A 20,152-nucleotide genomic window follows, 5' to 3' on the forward strand; every position below is an offset into this window, starting at 1 on the left:
TTCAGAGTTATAATATTTATCTTAGGGTTTATATCCCTCGGGTCTATAATAGTAATTCCTTGGGTCTAATATTATTCCCTTTGGTTTATATCCCTTGGATTTTAGTATTAATCCCTTGGGTTTATTAGTCCCTCGGGTTAATAATATCAAGGGTTTAATATTGTAACATTGGAATGGTAAAAAAATTATCCAACGTCACATTGTGATAAACGTTGTCTCAATATGAAAATCAATTTAACAATCATTCTCACAATGTTACATTACATTGTAATTTTTCAATGTTGCATTGTCACATTACAAAACTTAGGTTTACTACAAGGTGTATAATATTAGGGTCTTTTAATATTCAATTTATTTAATATCAAATTTTAATATTGGGTTTACAATTTGTAGTATTATGGTTTATAATATTAATCTTAGTGTTTAATATTAATCCCTTAGGTTTATAATATTTATCCCTTGGGTTAAAAATTATTCCCCTTAGTTTATAATCCATTGAGTTTATAATATTAATCCCTTAGGTTTATTAATTCTTTGGACTTATAGTGTTAATCTATTGGATTTATAATATTAATCCCAAGGTTTATAATATTAATCTTAGGATTTAATATTAATCCTAAGCTCTAATGTTATTCCCTTGGGTTTATAAGTCCTTTGTGTTTATGATATTAATCATTTGGGTTTATAAGTCCTCTCCATTTATGATATTAATATCTTGGATTTATAAATCTAAAGATTCATATTTCTACTATATAATATTATTCATAAAATTTACAATATTAATCCTAAGGTTTAATTTAAATATCTTGGATCATATGAATCTATTTGGTTTATAATATTTATCGCTTTACGAACAATAATTATAATTATTTAAAATTATAATAATTAATAATATTTAATTAATTACTATTAATATGACCATGGTTTATAGTATCAATACATTTTATTTATAATATTTATTTCTTTACTAACCATAACTATAACTATTAATATTTATAGATACTAATTATTAATAATTAATAATAATAATAATAATAATAATAATAATAATAATAATAATAATAATTATTATATAATTAATAATTATTTATTATTTATTACTCATAATTTATAATTATTAATAATTAATATTTATTATAATTAACCACTAATAATTATTGAAGAAGAAATAGCAGAATATTGAAAAAGAAGGCATGAACAAGTAGGGGTAGTTACCAACAACTTGACAAGGCGAGAGGGAATATTTTTGGAAATAATGTTATCATTGCTGGCAACTACCCCTACTTGTTCCTGCGTTCTTTATGCTCCTGAATCAATTCCTCATAAAAATATTCTCTCTTTCATGTGAATAGAGTCTCCGCCTGTAAATAAAATATTTCCATGCACCGGTTATTCCCTAGCGTCGATTGAAGTTTCTCAACATAAAACCCTTACCACACTGTGTGGCATGGATGCACTGAGGGGCCAAGGGTTCACCACGCAATTTGATATCAGGCCACCAAGGGCCTTGGGCTTCACCACGCAATTTGATATCAAGTCAGCAAGAGCTACCCTTAACTTACCGAATCATAAAGTCAGGTCAAATCTAATAACTCTAGAATTTCTAAAAAAATTCTATGGATCTTTTCTTTTTTTTCCCTAAAATTCCATGAATTGTCCACTAACACAACTCATATGTGTTATGCTGCACAATTTTAATATTATTGATTTGTAGAATCTCCCCAATTTAAATTCCCATTGATCCAATGAAAATCATAGTAATTTTATGTATCACGCTTTATAATATTCAATACCCTATCAAGATGGGGGCAAGGCATAATAGCATAATGTAAAAGTGAAATGTTGAAATATATATATATATAAAAGTGAGGTCACTAATCACAAGTTTAAATTAAGTTTTCTCTATTTTTTTCAAAATCCCATGTGTAATTCGTTCAATCAGTTGGAGTATTCAATTGGTTGGAACATCTACCTATTATTGAAAGAGAAGCTACATATAATAGAGAAGCTACAGGTTACAATTTCAAATTCTACAGAGTCCCTTGGATTACCAAAAACCATTATATATATTCTAGAAAATAAAATCGTATAAAATCCGTTTTTTAATACCTATTCATCTCCTTTCTTGTAAATTTAACCTAATTTCCCTTAGTTCATGAGCTAATTTTAATTTTGTCACAATGAAGATTATTGTGATGCTATATCACTGTGGTAGTCAACTCAAATGTGTAAGCGTCACAGAATCCTTACCGCAAACCAAAGTCCAATCCTGAAGCATCTTATATCACTCTGGTTATCAACTTTTAACTAGCATAAGCTTTAACTTTATGATGGTGTTCCCAATGTTTAGCTTTAACTTTCTACGTTTCATTTCAAAATACACGGTATTTAGGGAATATATATTTATATATTTCAAGTAATGCATGAATTTCATATGAATTATTGCATGGATATTATTGGTTCAATGGGACATACAATCATATAAGTGTATTCCTTTTACCTTCTGTTTACAGATATTCCAAATTTAAAAGACGTTTATTAATGATAACTAGGAATAATTGAGAGGTGAAATTGAAAATCATGTCATTCTTATATGATATTATGTGTAAAGATCATAAGATATAAGATATTAAAAATTAATAAGAATAAAGATAACATTATTATTATGTTACAAGGTATTTTTTAATTGGTTTGGTAATTTGCACCCTGATGTTTAGAATATATTTAAATTGAACATTTTATTATAGATTTTTTCTTTTAATTTTATAAATGTTTTTTTGAATTTGAAGTTTAGTACTTTAAGAATTTAATAAAAAGTTAAATTAATATTATTTTTATGGAGCATAAAGTATTAAAAGTAATAAATTTATAGTTTTTTTTATATAGATATAAGAATTTACTACGGCATAAAAGGTATTAGGAATATCAATTAGATAATTATATTATTTGTCTAATAAATAATTTGTGTGAGCTATATATAGTTGTACAAGGTTTAATAAGTCTTTGGAGTTTCAATAGAAATATGGGTTCATAGAACACAAGAGTTGTAATTGAACGTTGATACCATGTATAATGGCCTAAAATTAAAACATGCAAATTGTTTATATAAATTAAACCATTAAAAAAAAATCAATTTGTTAATATATAATCTTTCAAAATCACGAGAGATAAGGAACTTATCTATAGAATGAAGAATCATCTTACTTGAAATTTGAGAAGTGGTGTGCTATTCAGATCCAATTGATCACAACCAACATTTTGTGAACAACTATTCGCCCAGTCGTAGTTTCAATTACGCTAAGTCTTTTTACAGTTGGCTACCCCCAAGCCCTCAATGAACTACCTTACCCAATGAATCAATCTCTATTAGAATTTTCCTATGGAAAGAATAATGCAACACCCTCATTTGTGTCTCATCTTGCAAATTCCTATTTATTTTTCTTAACTCGTATTTTTTTATAATTGACACTTGTTTATTTTATCCTTTTACTCTTTATTAAAATTGACTTTATTCTTACTATTTTTATAGTTTCCTTTATTTCTCACAGCTCCACTTTATTATTTATTATTTTATTGTTTACAATTATTATTTTAAATTTATTATTTATAATTTTATTTATTTATTTATATTCTCAATTTTATTGTTATTATTGTATTTATTATGTTATTATTAGCATCATTATTACTTATTAATTTAATAATACTAGGCATTTTAATGGGACAATACCATGGATTATCAATACTACATGCCCAAAAAGGCATAACTCACTTCTTATGACACTAGTTCTTATGACATTCTTTTTAACTAATCAATCTAATTAAAAGGGTAAAAAGACATAACTACTTTGGAGAAAAATTTCAACCATTGATTTGTGCATACTATTATGAATATTCTAGAATATTCCATGGAGGTTAAATACCTAATAGTTATTGATAATTAAATTAAAATTCTGCAAGCCTCATTCCAAAATAGAGATACCTATTCTTGTAATAATGCTGTTTATTATTTATGTCCTTGGTCAAATTAATTAAATTAATCTTTAAATTTTTTTATGCAATCGTAAATAACAAAATATTGACTTAACATTTTAGGGATATTATTAGTAGTGATTTAACATAACTTTTGTTGGTATGGAATTATTATTTTATTATAGTTTAATAAATATTATAACCTATTAATATAATTTTATAGCATTTTGAATGATTGCTTATCAAAGGGTGGTGACATTTATGAATATAGGGAGTCACCAGGTACGAAATATAGGAATGAGGGATTTAATCACCTAGAAATCAATGAGATTAATGTGAGTTTTATTCATCATCATCACAGTCAAAGGAGGGAACGAGGGAAACTAATGATGTAACAGGAGAATTAGAAAGGAAAATAGGGAGGGAAGGATGATACTTAGTTGGGTGAGCAGATACCCACAAATCATGCTGAGAGCCTGATATATCATTAGATCTAGAGGGATCTAGAGTGATAATACTCTATTCTGGGAAAAAATGAATTTCATGAAAATTTCCATTCCTTCTCATCATATGTTTCCATTATTGTGTTATCCTCGGTGGTTTGGTGATGCCACTATGAGTAGTTGTTTCTACTTCTGAGGGGATCCTCTCACAATTTTGTGGTCAGCTCGTCGTCTTTCATCCCTTGTTCGAGCAATTATTCTCTAGTTATCACCTCAACCTTGGCCTCTTCTTTTTCGCTTGGCCTTGGCTGCTCTTATTTTGACCTTTGGTTAATTCTCTACTTTGATCCCAATGAATGTGTTAACTCTTACAGTTTCTCTAGATCCTCGCTACTGGACTCTAGCTCCTTGATGCTACTTTCTTCTCCTTTGTATCTTTTTTCCTTAGTACCAATAGGAAATTTATGGCTTCTAGACTTGGCTTACATGGTTATCTCTTGATTCCTCCCATTACACTGTCTCAAGCACTTTCATAGCATTGGTCAAAGTTTTTTCTAATCCTTTCAATGACTATTATATTTCCTCTTCTAGGTTCCTCATTCTCTCTAGCTTATCTCCTCTACCTTAGCTACTTGTTCAAAGTCTGTGTGCCTTCTCTCTATTTGAACCTACAATTATCTTGATATTGCATAGTGAGGTGACATGGACAGAGACAGGGGAGATTGTAGAAGGTTGTGTCGCAATGGAGTTGGTCCCTCTTCATCTTGGGCATAAAAAATAATTTATTGAAGACTTAATAGACCTAGGGCCCCCCATGTATCGAATAGGATATCAAAAATGTTAAAAGGGAGGCAACACAAATTGAACAAAGCTTTGTCTCAAATGAATAGGTTTTAAAGTAAGAGGGTAGTTAGGAAAACAAAATATATCATGTAAACCTGAATATTTACTAACAACTTAAAACAATAATGGGTAGGGTGCTAGTAGAGATATTAGAAGGACAACAGAAAATATTGCTTTGTGTAGGTGAGACCCAAAAATAGGTCAGGAAGTTAGATACAAAAGTGACAAAGCTAGCAAAAGTAGCGGAAAATATAGAAATTTCTAGCTCTCATTATGACATCGAACCAAAGTGACAAAGCTAGCAAAAGTAGCGGAAAATATAGAAATTTCTAGCTCTCATTATGACATCAAACCACCTATAACCACCCACGTGGACACACCTTCTAACTAGCTATTAGAATAAATAATCTTATTTTTATACTCAACAATATTTTCCCTCATATAAGCACATAATAGGCAATATAAAAGATACTCGAAGAAATATTCTTATTAGACAAAAGTATCTAGCAAGTTTTTATTTTACTTTCATATATTTTACATGAGTAAAAATTGTTTTAATATATAATTAATATGATTTCCCTAATGACAAAAAGTTCACATAATAACATACCTTATGTATTTATATTTTGAGATAACATAAACTAAATTAACTTTCTAACTTTATATACCTAAAACTTTAATATGTCATTTTATAAATTTAGAATATTAATAATATAACAGCCGTAATAATAATATTAAAAAAATATATAATATTAATAACCTAACTTTATAAATTTATTAAATATATAAAAATTGTAATAATATATTATTATAATTTTAATAATTTTAATAAAATATTTTATACCATTAAAAATAGGATAAAATAATTTTTTAAGCCATATCCCTTGTTCAAAATTAAAATATTTTTTAAAATCATACCCATTAAAATCTCTTAAAATGAACTAAAAGTTAAAACATGCTAAAAATAAATTAAAAATTAAAATATTTTTTTTAAACAAAATTATTATTTTTAAATAAATTAAAAACTAAAATAATAATTGAAACCATATCTATTAAAATATTTTAATATAAACTAAAAATGTAAAATTAATATAATGGTGATTTGAAATCATGGAAAGTGTATATTCATTTTAGGTGAACACCCCATTTTCAATTATTATAAGAAGTGCAAAGACATGGTTTAATAATGTAAAAAGAAAAATATATGGAAGGTAATGTGTGTTTGAATAACATTTACAATTTATGGAATAATATAATTAATTTCCACATGTAATTTGTTTTCATGTTTATATGAATTTAATGCAGTATTAAATATAATTTTGGTTAAACTAATTAAATAATTATCAAACATGCTCTACAATGGTAAATTATGGTCAAACTAGCTAAAAAATTGTTATAAAATCTCAACAACATTCAAACATTGTCAACTAGCGCAACAACGGTAAACCATGGTCAACCATATTAATCTATTATTCATAATTGATAACAATGATCAAATAGTTCATCATTGATAACCATGGTCAACCATCTTCATTTATAGTTAAACATTGACAATGGTAGTTAACCACATTCACCTATAGTCACCTACAATAGACCATAGTAGTCATGCAAGGTCAACCATGGTCAACAATGTACCCATTCTGAACATGGTACCATATTCATTTATTATTGAAAAATGAAAACAATGGTCATAAATGTTAAACTATGGTCAACCAAGACTATACAAAGCCTATTTTTTTTAGTTAAAATATGATGATATAATTTTCAATAAAATTATGATTGGTTGTTATTTAGAATATATATTTTTTTAAATGTATAAATAGATTCAACACTCTCAAAAATCAACTAAAACCTTACATTATGCAAATTAGATAGTATTTATGATTCAACAAATTCCAACTATATTTTAAACAAAATTAAGTAAAAAATAAATTAGAATATAAAATATTATCTTCTTATCTATAACTATATAAACTTATAAAACTAAATTATAAAATATTAACTTTTCATCTATAATTATATAATTTAATAACTAATAAATATCAAAACAATTTCATCTCAGATTATCAAAATTAGAATATATAATAATTTTCTGAAACTGAAAAATCATTAACCTTTTATCATTAATATTTCTTAATGTGAAAGAAACTGAAACAGTAGAAATACATATAAGGAAAATTGCTTATAATAAAAAATAATATTGTTCACCTTACATTCTTGAAAATGTCAAACCAAAACTCATGGTTTTTTTAATTTACTCTTATTATACAGCCTGCATGCAAGATAACCTAAAGAGTGAATCAAGAAATCAAGCTCTTTTGCGAATCAAGATTACTGGGTACGAACTCTTCATATTTAGCAGCCGCTCTCTTTGCAATCCTCTTGAAAATTTCATCAACCAGATGTTCATCCGACCCCAAGTGAGTTCCCACAATATTCTCAAACAAGGCTCTGTAAATAAATATAATTATTTATTTACATACATAGCCCTCCAATCATCTCCATAGTCGGAGCTCCGAGTTACCGATTTCATGATTTCAGAGACTTCATAATATTCCTCCCCTTCAACCCCATTATCTATCATCCCTCTCTTCTCGGTTCTTCGTTTTACTGTGCATTTTATTTGTGATTTGTCGCAAATGATTTCAAGACATGGTAAATAAAGGTGTATTCTTCACTTATTACTTATTTTTATTTAAATAAATATAATGGTTTAATTATATGTTTTTATATAAAAAATGTTAAAATATTTATTTTATATTATTAATTTTAGAAAATAAAATAAAAATTTACCTAAATTGATAGTATATTTTATATAACTTATAATACTAAATTTTTTAAGAAAAAAATAATAATAAATTTAAATAAATATAATTATTTATTTTTTTAATTATATTCTCCCAAACCTCTTCTCTTCCCCTTCTCTAACCTCCCACAATGGATGCGCAGGAAAACCAATGAGAAGCCTCACTGCTCCCCCTCCACGATGCTCTGCAGCTCCTCCACACTTGCACAGTAGAAATGAAGGTTAAAGGAATCCAGTTTCTTCTCTTCAATCAAACCCTGTTAGTCAAAATCAAACAAATATATTTAAATATAAAAATTAATTGAACTTAATTTAGATGGTGGGGAAAAATAGTTATTATTTTTTTAAATTTAAATTTCTTATTTTCTTTACTTAAATAAAAGATAGAAAATTAAATTTATTATTTTCTCTACTCAAATTTAAATATCATATGCTTTGGTTCTAAAAGTTTCCGCCCAAACTTGAATCCAAAAATCATATCAACTTATCTATAATTTTACCTCATTCACCAGCTCCTCAAATGCTGCTTCCAGGTGACGAGCATAAGCTCCTAACCCGCTTTGTTGCTTTATGTCGGCAGAATTACGAGCCGGGAACGCTATGAACATACATCCTCCGGGAACAATTTCCTGTGCTCGGGCTTCTAAAAATGATGCGAAGTCTTGTCTGAATTGGTTGAGATACGTATTGCCCACTGTATCGCTGGATATGTGGACATGACTCTCGTTCCAATCAACAGAATTTGTGTCCTCAACGCTAGCAGGAACCTGAAATTGAAATCCATTAGTATGTCATCATTAATCACATGAATAAATTTGGTCGGGTCATGTGTCTCTTACCCCAATTCTATTTTAAGGAAATAAAATCACATTTTGCACGTATCTAATTATCCAAAATTTTGAAAAAAAAAAAAAAAAACATCTGAGAATCTGTTATGAAGGAGAAAAAACCACCATCTGAAAATCTGTTGTAAAGACAAATAACCAGGTCTACTGTATGTTCTATTAAAAATAAAATAAAATAAAAAAATTACATATATATAATAAAAACAGAAACAGATAAAAGCCAATTTAGATTTTAACAGTTAGCAGAAAGTCTAAATATTTAGTGTTTAACGATTAAGAGATTTGACCTTTTTCTTAACCCTTAGATTCAGAAATATCTCAAAATCTGCTATCAACGTAAATTCAGCACAGGATTTGGCACTTCCTGTAAATGAAAAAACTATGATAGTACTCATAGAATCTGTCAAATGAATGCGTCTCTCATTTACTCGAGAGAGCCAGTGCAGGCTGATGGAGGAGTGGCAGAAATGGAGGGTTTGCCGTGGGAGAAATGGAGGCGTCCGTAATGCGATCCCGACACCGCTGATGCGAAGTAACATCTAGTCGCTGGAGGCTTATCTTCATTGTGCGCTGCTGCTGTTATTCCATCTGCGCCTTTCACTGGAGGCATCGTCCGAAATAATGTATTGAAATCATTTGACGGGAAATCGGCGAAGTACACCTGGAATTCCGCCACGTCCATGGAATGCCGAAAGAAAGTTAATTTCACAGCATTCACGATGGTGTCTATTGCGAGCAGAGTACTCATCCCCGTTGCGCACCCCAAATCTGCGATACGAAATATGTCATCTACCTCTCTTTTTTCCATGACAGGCTTCATGGCCTTAACCATATATAACTGCACAACCATCATTGCAAGGAGTGGATTAGTGTTTTTAAAGGTGGATTAATATTTTTTATCTTTTCCTTGGGAGGAATCAGTAACTCTATGCTGATAAAATAATTATTTCTAGTTTAGTTTCTCTAAAATCTGATAAATTCATAGAAATTATAAGTCTGATAGGTAACTCCTGCAGAATAAAAGTAGAAGTGTCACAAGAAATTTTCAGGGGCTAAATCCATATATCTAATTAAAATATTAATTTAAATAACACAAATCAAAATTTTACCACAATTTTTGTGACAGATTTCAAACTCCAAAACATCCCACTAAAAACAACTCCATGAAAAATTTATAATAAAAATACTATTTCACTGGATAAAATAAATGTCCACTTTACAAAGTATCTCTGGAAACTTGAACAACGTGTGCCATACTACTGGAACTAAATTTTTCTCAGACAAAATGAATTAGTCGATTAATATTTCTAATTATAAGATTGCGAACTCAGATTAATGGGATTACCTGGAGAGATGAATTGTTGACATAGCTCGAATCCCCGTTTCCACCCTTCATTCACAGCACATTATTCAGACGTTTCATGTTCTCCATTGGAGAGACGACCCAGCGATTATTTCTCGACGCTGAATGCATGTGAAGCTAAGCATGTTAAGTATGAATACTTATAGCAACCCAGGAGACTATTGAGTTGTTGTGATTCGAACACGAAACGTCATTTCAAAAAAAATCTGCAGTTCAGTGCATAGGAGATGGATTAGTCCATTTCATTGAAAATTGGAGGACATGAAACATTCTTATTTTACTCGGGTTGAATTTAATTTAATTGTTGATTCTGACCAGATTTCCAATTTAATTCTTGATTTTGACACTATTCGGAAATTGGATGGACAGGTTGAGGATTTCTTATTTGTTTTATTTCATCTTATTTCAAAATATTTCTGAAATCAACAGTTTCAAATAAAAATAACTCTATAAACATTATCTATTTTTTTGGTCAGCCAGTAATAAACATTATCTATTTATAAACAATACCAATTATAAATAATTAACAATCTTATTTTAAAAAATTTCGAAATTTTAATCCATCTAATTTCAAAATATTTCTAAAATCTAACGATTCGAAATAAAATAAATCTAAAAACATTTATCAATTTATAAACGATATCAGTTTATAAACAATTATTTAATAAAATTATTATATAAAATGTTTAGACGTATCATAATACGCAGATAAATCCGGCGTGTTAAAGTCCGAATATGTCCAATGTAGTGAAATCGATGTGCGCAAGATTTGTTAAAAGTAATCACTGCCACGCAATATCATATGATTATTTAAGACGAGAGTACGATTTAATATCCTTATAAAATTCTAAATCTATGGACAAAAAAATAAGGTTCGTCTTGTGATAGTTGGTGACATGTCGCCTTTCTCGGTACTAAAGATGGCAGTTGTCTATAATGTAATTTTTTGGAAGTTTTTTCGGTGGGTTTTTCCAGTCAAAATCTGGCAGCAATTTATTGGAATGGCAAGTTTGATAACTAGTTTTTGAACAATCAAAGCGTCCCAGGGATTTTTCAGGGTGCTGAATCCAAATATACAGTTAGAAAACCATTTTAACTGCAACAAATCAAGATTTAACCTCAATTTCTTCTGCCAGATTCCATCACAACTCCATAAAAATTCTTCACTCGATAAAAATTCGTCGTTTTCAAACGTTTGTATGGTTTACAAGTGGCATTTCACGCCATAAAATGTGACCTTTGTTCATTTTATTTTTAATTATTTTCATGATATATAAATTAACTAATTTTAATAATGATCATATATTAATTTTATGCATTTTATTATATATAATTATTTTAATTAAACAATAAGATAATTAAGATATTAGATTTCAGGCAATCAAACTACGATTTTTCCACATAAGATTAACTTTTATTTTTAATTCAATACAGTGTCTTTTAATTGAGTGAAGCTAAAAAAAAAATTACAAATTATATTATTAAAATTAGTTTATAGTTATTTTAATCAGTGTAAGTGTTTAGATAATTAAATTTTTTAAAATTTAAAAAAAGATTTGCACCTCTAGAAATTTGATCGTTGATGGATGTATAGTTAAATATCTCTCTATACATTTATACACATAAACACAAATGCAGACTATGTGTAATTTTTCAGTGTTTAAATAATATTTTTAATACATAAATGGATTCAATGTCTTGAAAATTTCCTTGAGCACTTAGGCTTGTGTAGATGTAACACCCCAGATGTGGAAGTAAAAACTGAAATTAATGTTGTTAGTATTTTAATTTTAATTTTTGTAATTACGAAAATAATAGGAAAAGAACAGTTACAATAGTTAAATAATGGATTTCTCTTGTGAAATTTTGGAAGTGGTTAAGAGTCCGAACATAATGAAGATTCCAAGAGAATCTAAAGAAGGTTTGGGAAAACATTTGGAGGTAGATAGTTTCCTTTCTTCTAAGTCATAGAGATAAAAAGGACTCCTGAGGGACAAATTGGGGGTTGGCCACCATAGGGAGGAACCACCTGAAGATAAAGGATATGTGAAAACTGTAGGAGTATTTCACGAGCTGGTTGGACCAGTTGAAATTTCTCCAGTCAAATTGATCTCTGAGATGTTCCAGACTGAACTTGGGTCCTGAGGTTTGGAAGCATAACCTTGATTGGTTATATCTAGCTATGCCAAACATTCGTTGGGGGGGAGGGAATCTGGGCGTAATTGTCAATTCCATTAGAAGGGTGGACTAGTTTCATTCTGAACCTAAACTCTCAATCATCTAAGGAATCTCAGACAAGTACATTACTCATTGGTTTTGACGATAAAATAAGTTTATAATAATGTGTGACACTGTGAATTCACTTATGAGTAATAATCTTAAAAGATTTCTTGTAGATTGCTTTTATATGGAAGTTAGCTAGTAGTAAAGGTTTAATGGTTGGCACAGAACACCAGAGTGTGTCTGTGAGTATGTCAATCCTTGTTATGGCGAAATTATAGACAATGTTGCTAGTTATAAATGCATAATCTGTTACTGTTGTTAGAGAATAGCTTAGCAAAAAGGTGTGTTACTGTTCTTTATATAACTATTGGTATAACAGGTTGGGGACTATACCTAAGAATAGCTTGGTGAATGGATTCTTGTTACGATTATGAACTCTGTGAATATTCTTCTTCAATTTATTGGTAATACTCTCTAAATACAGAGAACAGTCATGCATGGAAACCCAGGCGTAATGCTATCATAATAAAAACGAGTATAAAACATGTACACAAATATAAGCATAATTGTGGCTATTGGTGTGTTGATTTATAATAATTAACAATGAGAGATTTTCATGTTGCATTGAGAACCTCAAACAAACAATTTTTCATTCTAACAATGAACTCGAGTCTCATACAGGCCATAGTAAGGGAAAATATCGAACCTACCACTGGATTTACCTCCTGGCCAGTCCCATTAGGACAACTAGGAGGCGGTTCCTGGTGGTTGAAAGTGGAACCTGAGACTTTTACATTAAATAAAAGAAATTTTGTTATCAAGTGTAGTTGCTAACATTGTAAATGAATTAATTCATAGCATACAAAAAAATGGCAGTAGTTCCAATATACCCAAATGAGTACCCTTAGAAAGAACCTACAGCATTCATTCTTGTCATTCAACGAACAGAACACATATAAGTTGCTAGGAAATATTTCATAACTATATTGAACTCATTAGAGGAATTTCAAAACTCATATTCCATGAGAATCAAACCCTTGACAACAAAGTTACACCGATGAATCTTCAAGAGTTAACATGGTCGGTGATGTGACGGTAGGCCCCTAATAGGCAAGAGCTAAATATGCAATCCAAAGCAACGACTCCCAAAACGGAAAGGAGAATAAATCATGCTTGATATACACATATTAATCCAAATTAAGCAAGTATCACACTGAAGCCACAAGAGATAAAATCGAGGGTGAAACTCTTCTAAAAAACAAGGCTTAAACCTTGGTGAAATGCTATAAGGAACCTGACTGAGTTCTTAGCTCCATTAACGAGCTTGAGGTGCAAACCCAGAACCTCTGAGGTTCTGTTCTAAAAGGAAAACGTGTCAAGAGACCATTCCTCTTTCCACATGTCAGGAATAACCTTTCATAAGAGCTACAGAGGAGCAATACGATTACCAACCTAAGGATGGAGAGTCATCCCTTCTGCACTAGCCTCGAAAACCCTGAGCCTCACCCGTCGCTCTAAAACCCTACAGAGTAGCCTACAAACATAAGGATACAGATATTAAGCTGGATATTCACCTCTAGAGCCTCAGAAAAGACCAAGAAATCATTAAGTGATTAAGGTATTACTAGAGTTTGTTGCAAGCAGGGTGGCCCAATGAAGGTAGGTTGAGCATCGAGCATCGTGAATACATGTACCGAGCAATGAGCAACAAGGAAGATCATGATGAACCCGAAAGTAGTAAGGCCATACCGAGGTGGATAGATTCTCTTCGGACGAAAGGAATGAGAGTGAGGATGGTCCATGGCGAATCGGGTAGGAAGTTACCCTAATTCTCCTGTCCTGCCTCTCAACTGTCTGATGGGCTACCTCGGTATAATAACCTGGAGAAGCTGCCAAGTGGAGGGTGGATCAACATGCACTTGGAGGGTGCCTCAAGGGTTCGAGAAACCATATGTATTAAAAATAAGCTCATATATGAGTTACTATGGTTAAATCTCATAACAATTGTCAAGCAATGCAGCACGCAAACCAAACATAGATATGTAATCGTGGTCCGGTTCATTCCAATTAATGTTTGTACCATAATAAGAATCACATATTTAAATTAATCAAATGCTTATGATGTGAATTGCACTACTTCAGTTAATTCCGTAATTATATAGAATAGTATTTATTGTAATTTGGATGAGCTAGGTAGCGTAAAGGCAGTTGAATCTAAAAAAAATATTTGTCTTATAGTTAGGTTATGTAGGTGTGACAAGTGGTAACAGAGCCCTTAGGTTGCTACATTGAGGCCTGAATGGATGATTATTGAATAACACAAGTAATTATGATACACAGAGGAAGAAGGTTGACACATTATGAGACGAGGAGTAGGATCTGCACCCTCCAGAGGGACAGCCGGACATAACCCAGAGGTGTCGGTACAGTTGGGAGAGCCAAATCAGAATACAAATGTTGCACTACTGGAGACAGTCTAGCAACTACGAGCAGAGATGTTAAACTTATAAGCAGATAATGAAAGATTACAATTGGAGTAGGAAAATATTATGAAGAATCTGTGGAACAGGTAGAATCAAAGGAATCCTAATGCAAGTGAGGATGAGGAAAATAGAATAGAGTTGCATAGACAACAAGAGTAGAATCTGAAGTCTGAGGGAGGGTGAACTGGCCATGAAGAAGAATATGATAATGTTTCTGATAAGAAAGGATTCAAGAGACATAAAAATGAACTTCGAGGGGAATTTAAAAAGATCAAGCCGCCAATATATAATGGAGGAGAGGATGAGGAAGCGACAAAGCCTTGGGTAATAAAAATGAACAAATATTTTCAAATCTATGAATACAATGATAATTTGAAGGAAACGTTAGCAATATACCAGTTGCAGGGTAAGGCCACTTTGTGGTGGGAAGAAATTAAAACATTCAGGGAAATTGATGAATAGGAAGTCACATGGGAATAATTCCAGAAGCATTTTAAGGATAGATACCCGACTGAGCGGTTCTATGATGATAAGGAAAAAGAGTTTCATGACCTGAAATTGGGACAACAATCAATGGATGAGTTCATAGCTAAGTTTACCTCCTTGTTAAGATATGTTCCTTACATTCGGGAAGAGAAGGCTAAAGTCCAGTGCTTCATCAGCAGTTTACCAATTTATATGAAGGAAAAGTTGGAATTTGACAATCCTAAGATGATGGATGAGGCGGTTCGGAAGGCTCGAATCTGCTATCAACAGATGAAGCAGGAGGGCAAGGGCACCAAAAATTGGACAAATAAGAAAGGGAAAAGGAATTTATCAACCAGCAAGAGCATGAAAATGCTAGTACCAAATATCTAGGTCAGAAAGGATCAAATGGACCTGTGAATAGGAATTAGCTAAAGTATAGACCTCAAAGTGAAGTGAAACAAAGCGAAGAGTCTAGCAAGATGGAAACTAATCAGGTTCCTAAACCTCCTTTGCAGTGTTGGGGTTGTAAGGAACCCCATTACTACATAAACTGTCCCCATTGAGGGAGATCTGAACCGGTTGCAAACATTCAAGAAGCTTATATTGTTAGCAATATGGCCAGGAACATACCAAGGATTAATGTGGTGTTGGAGGATCGGAAGGTAGAATGCCAACCATCGATGGTGGAACTAGAAGGTAAAATATACAACCACCATGTTTCCATTCTGATAGATTCAGGTATAACCTTAAGCTATGTTAGCCCAAGAATAGTTGATTTATGTTGTTTGACAAGTACAAAGTTTAGGAATCCTTGGTTGGTCCAATTAGCAACAGGATCTAGGAGAAGATTTAATGAAAAGGTAGATGATTATGTAATTGAATTGGCTAGAAACTGGGTAAAAACTAATTTAAATGTGCTACCATTAGGTTCCTATGATGTATTAATAGGTATGGGCTGGATGGAACATCATTGGACCATAGTAGACTGTAAAGGAAAAACAATTAACTTCCTATCTAATAATGGCAACATAGTAGAAATTCAGGGTATGAAAAGAGAAGTTAAGTTGCAACCCATTACAGCTCACCAATTAGGGAAAAGTATGCATAAACGTTGTCAAATTTACGTAGTCCAGGTAGGATATACTAACTCTAAAGATAAACTATCTATCTTGGACAACATACCAATAGTTCAAGAATTTAAGGATGTCTTTCCAAGAGATATCCTGGATCACCACCCAAAAGGAATCTTGATTTTACGGTAGAATTGATCCCTGGAGCAGCTCCAATTTCCAAATCTCCTTACAGAATGAGTGTTTCAGAGCCGACAGAGTTAAAAGTGCAGCTTCAAGAACTAGTGGATAAAGGTTATATTAGACCCAGTGTGTCCACTTAGGGGGACCCGGTTTTATTTGTGAGGAAAAAGGATGGTACTCTACAGTTTTGTATAGATTATTGACAACTGAATAAATTAACAATAAAAAACAAGTACCCCTTACCTCGAATTGGTGATCTATTTGATTAAGTAAAGGGCGTTGTGGTATTCTCGAAATTGATTTACGGTCCGGCTATCACCAGATTCATATTAAGGACAAGGATATATATTAAAACACATTTAGAATGCGTTATGGTCATTATAAATTCGTGGTTCTACCATTTGGACTCACTAAAGCCCCGACAACATTTATGAGTATGATGAATGGTATTTTCCACCCCTTTCTAGATAAATTCATTCTTATCTTTATTGATGGTATCCTGGTATATTCTAGGAGTGTGGAGGAGCACAAATAACACCTATGAATAGTATTACAGACCCTAAGAGAACACCAACTCTATGCCAAGTTTAACAAATGTGACTTTTTCAAGGATCAAATACAGTATTTGGGGCATATTATTTCCTCTGCTGGTATTACAGTAGATCCGAAGAAGATCAAGACTATCATGAACTGGTTGGTCCTAACCAGCATGGTGGATATACACTCGTTTATGGGTCTTACTAGATATTATAGACGATTTATAAAAGGATTATCCAAAGTAGCATATCCAATCACCTCCTTACAGAAAAAGGGAAAGCGTTTTAAATGGTCGAAGGACTGTCAAGAGATTTTTGAAAGGTTGAAGCATTTTCTTACCATGCACCTGTATTAAAAATTGTAGATCCAGAGGAATATTTTATAGTCTGTACAAATGCATGTAAAGAAGGGGTGGGTGGAGTATTAATGCAAAAAGATAAAGTGATTTCTTATCAATCTCGTAAGTTAAAGGATCATGAGCAGAGATATTATGCTTATGACTTGGAACTAATTGTTGTTGTTCACGCTTTAAAGGTTTGGTGGCACTACTTGTTGGGGAAAAGATTCTTGCTTATGATGGATCAGAGCAGCTAACAAACTTCTTTAGTCAACGCACCCTGAATGCACGCCAATAAAGATGGACTACATTCTTAAGTGAAATTGATTTTAAAATCAAACACCTGAAGGGAAGGGAGAATCGAGTAGAAAATGCGTTGAGGAGGAAGTTGCATCATGTCTACGAAATTTCATTTATTCGAGTGGAATTTAATTTTTCTAATCAAATCAGAGAAGCAATTGAGAAAGATCCAGAATATAAGTATCTCTTCTAGAAAGCTAGAATTGTGCAGCATTCTGAGAAACAAAGTGAGTATAGTATTAACTCTGAGAATTTGTTGATGTTTAGAGGTAGAATATATGTTCCTAACTAGTTATCAGTAAAACAACTTATATTGGATGAATTCCATAGGAGTCCTTATGCAGCCCACCTCGGCTATCAAAAATTATTCTCTGCAATTAAAGGTTATCACTGGCTTGGTATGAGGAAGGACATTGCAGAATACCTAGCCAACTGTCTTGAATGTCAGTAAGTTAAAATTGAGCATCAACATCCTGTTGAGCTGTTACATCCTTTATCCATTCTGGAATAGAAGTGGGACACTATAACCTGCGATTTCATAAGTGATTTTCCCCGATCAAAGAGGCGGAATGATTCAATTATGGTGGTGGTAGACAATTTGAGCAAGGAAACTCATTTTGTCCCTATCAAGTCCACCTATCAAACCACCCAGATAGCAAATATATTAATGAGAGATATTTTTAGGTTTCATGGGATGCCTCGAGTCATAATTTCTAACCGTGATGTTAGGTTAACCTCTGCTTTTTGGAAATCATTGTTTTTAGGTTTGGGCACTCAAATTCATTTTAGTACTGTCTATCACCCCTAAACTGATGGGAAAACTGAATGAGTCAATCAAGTGGTGGAAGAAATGTTGTGTATGTACGTCATGCAACAACCCAGAAAATGGGAGGAATATCTCCACCTAGTAGAGTTTGCCTACAATAACAGTTATCATGAATCGTTAAAGATGAGTCCCTTCGAAGTGCTCTATGGGAGGAAGTGTACCATCCTTGCAAATTAGAACAACCCTGAGAATAAAATAATATTAGGACCAGATCTGTCGGAAGAAATGGAAAGAATGGTGAAAAAGGTCAGGAAAAGTTTGAAGGTTGCACAGGATAGGCAAAAGGCTTATGCCGATAAGAAGAGGACCTACCAAAAATTTCAGGTAGGGGATCATGTCTATGTGCGAGTCAAACCCAAGAGAAGTACTCTCATATGTGGAAATTATGCCAAATTGGCTCCTTGATTTTGTGGTCCCTTCCAAATCTTAGAGAGGGTAGGACTAGTTGCATACCAAGTCGTACTACCCAGCCACATTCAAGTGCATAATTTATTTCATGTTTCCCTTTTAAATATGTATGTATATGATCCTCGACACATCATAAATTGGCAAGATATTCAAGTAAAGGAATATTTATTATATATATGTGTGTGTGTGTAGATCTCTTTCATCTATTTTAGATATGCCAAGTCATGGAAATTGGATGATGGTAGGTCGAATGAGAAGGAGAATTATTGGTAGAGCCACTATGCATACTCGATCAAAGATAAGTAACATTGCAAAGGCGAGTTATCATCTAGGTTAAGGTGCAATGGAAGCACTTTAACCTAGAGGAATCCACTTGGGAGGATAAATATTTTATGCAAGAGGCATACGCTGGACTATTTCAAGAGTAGATGGAAGGTTAAACACCATGGATAGTGTTCCACCTAAGGGGGGAAAGATGTAACACCCCCAGATGCAGAAGTAAAAACTAAAATTATTCTTTTTAGTATTTTAATTTTAATTTTTGTAATCATGAAAATAATAGGAAAAGAATGGTTACAATTGTTAAATAATGAATTTCTCTTGTAAAATTCTGGAAGTGGTTAAGAGTCATAACAGAATGAAGATTCCAAGAGAATCTAAAGAAAGTTTGTGAAAATAGTTCGAGGTAGTTATTATTCAATTTCCTTACTTCTAAGTCCTAGAGATAAAAATGACTCTCGAGGGATGAATTGGGGGTTGGCCACCAGAGGGAGGAACCACCTAAAGATAAAGGATACGTGAAAAATGCAGGAGTATTTCCAAAGCTAGTTGGACAAGTGGAAATTTCTCCAGTCATATTGATTTCTAAGAAGTTCTAGAATGGATAGGGGTCTTAAGGTTCGGAAGCATAACCTTGACTGGTTATATCCAATTGTGCCCAGCATTTGCTAGGGGGGGAATCTGGACATAATTGCTAGTTCCATTGGAAGGGAGGTTTGGTTTCATTTTGAACCTGAACTCTTAATCATCTAAGGAATCTTAGATAAGT

The 20,152-nt window shown here is 32.0% G+C and overlaps 1 pseudogene; it reads right to left on the reverse strand.

The window, feature by feature from the left end:
• Positions 1 to 2,942: 2,942 nt before the first annotated feature.
• On the reverse strand, positions 2,943 to 10,338 carry LOC149260360 (indole-3-acetate O-methyltransferase 1-like; annotated as a pseudogene).
• Positions 10,339 to 20,152: the final 9,814 nt, after the last annotated feature.

This window comes from Pinus tabuliformis, chromosome 6 (genome assembly GCF_031772625.1).
Source record: "Pinus tabuliformis cultivar Carrire ecotype Pingquan chromosome 6, CPIR1, whole genome shotgun sequence".
Taxonomy (NCBI): domain Eukaryota; kingdom Viridiplantae; phylum Streptophyta; class Pinopsida; order Pinales; family Pinaceae; genus Pinus; species Pinus tabuliformis.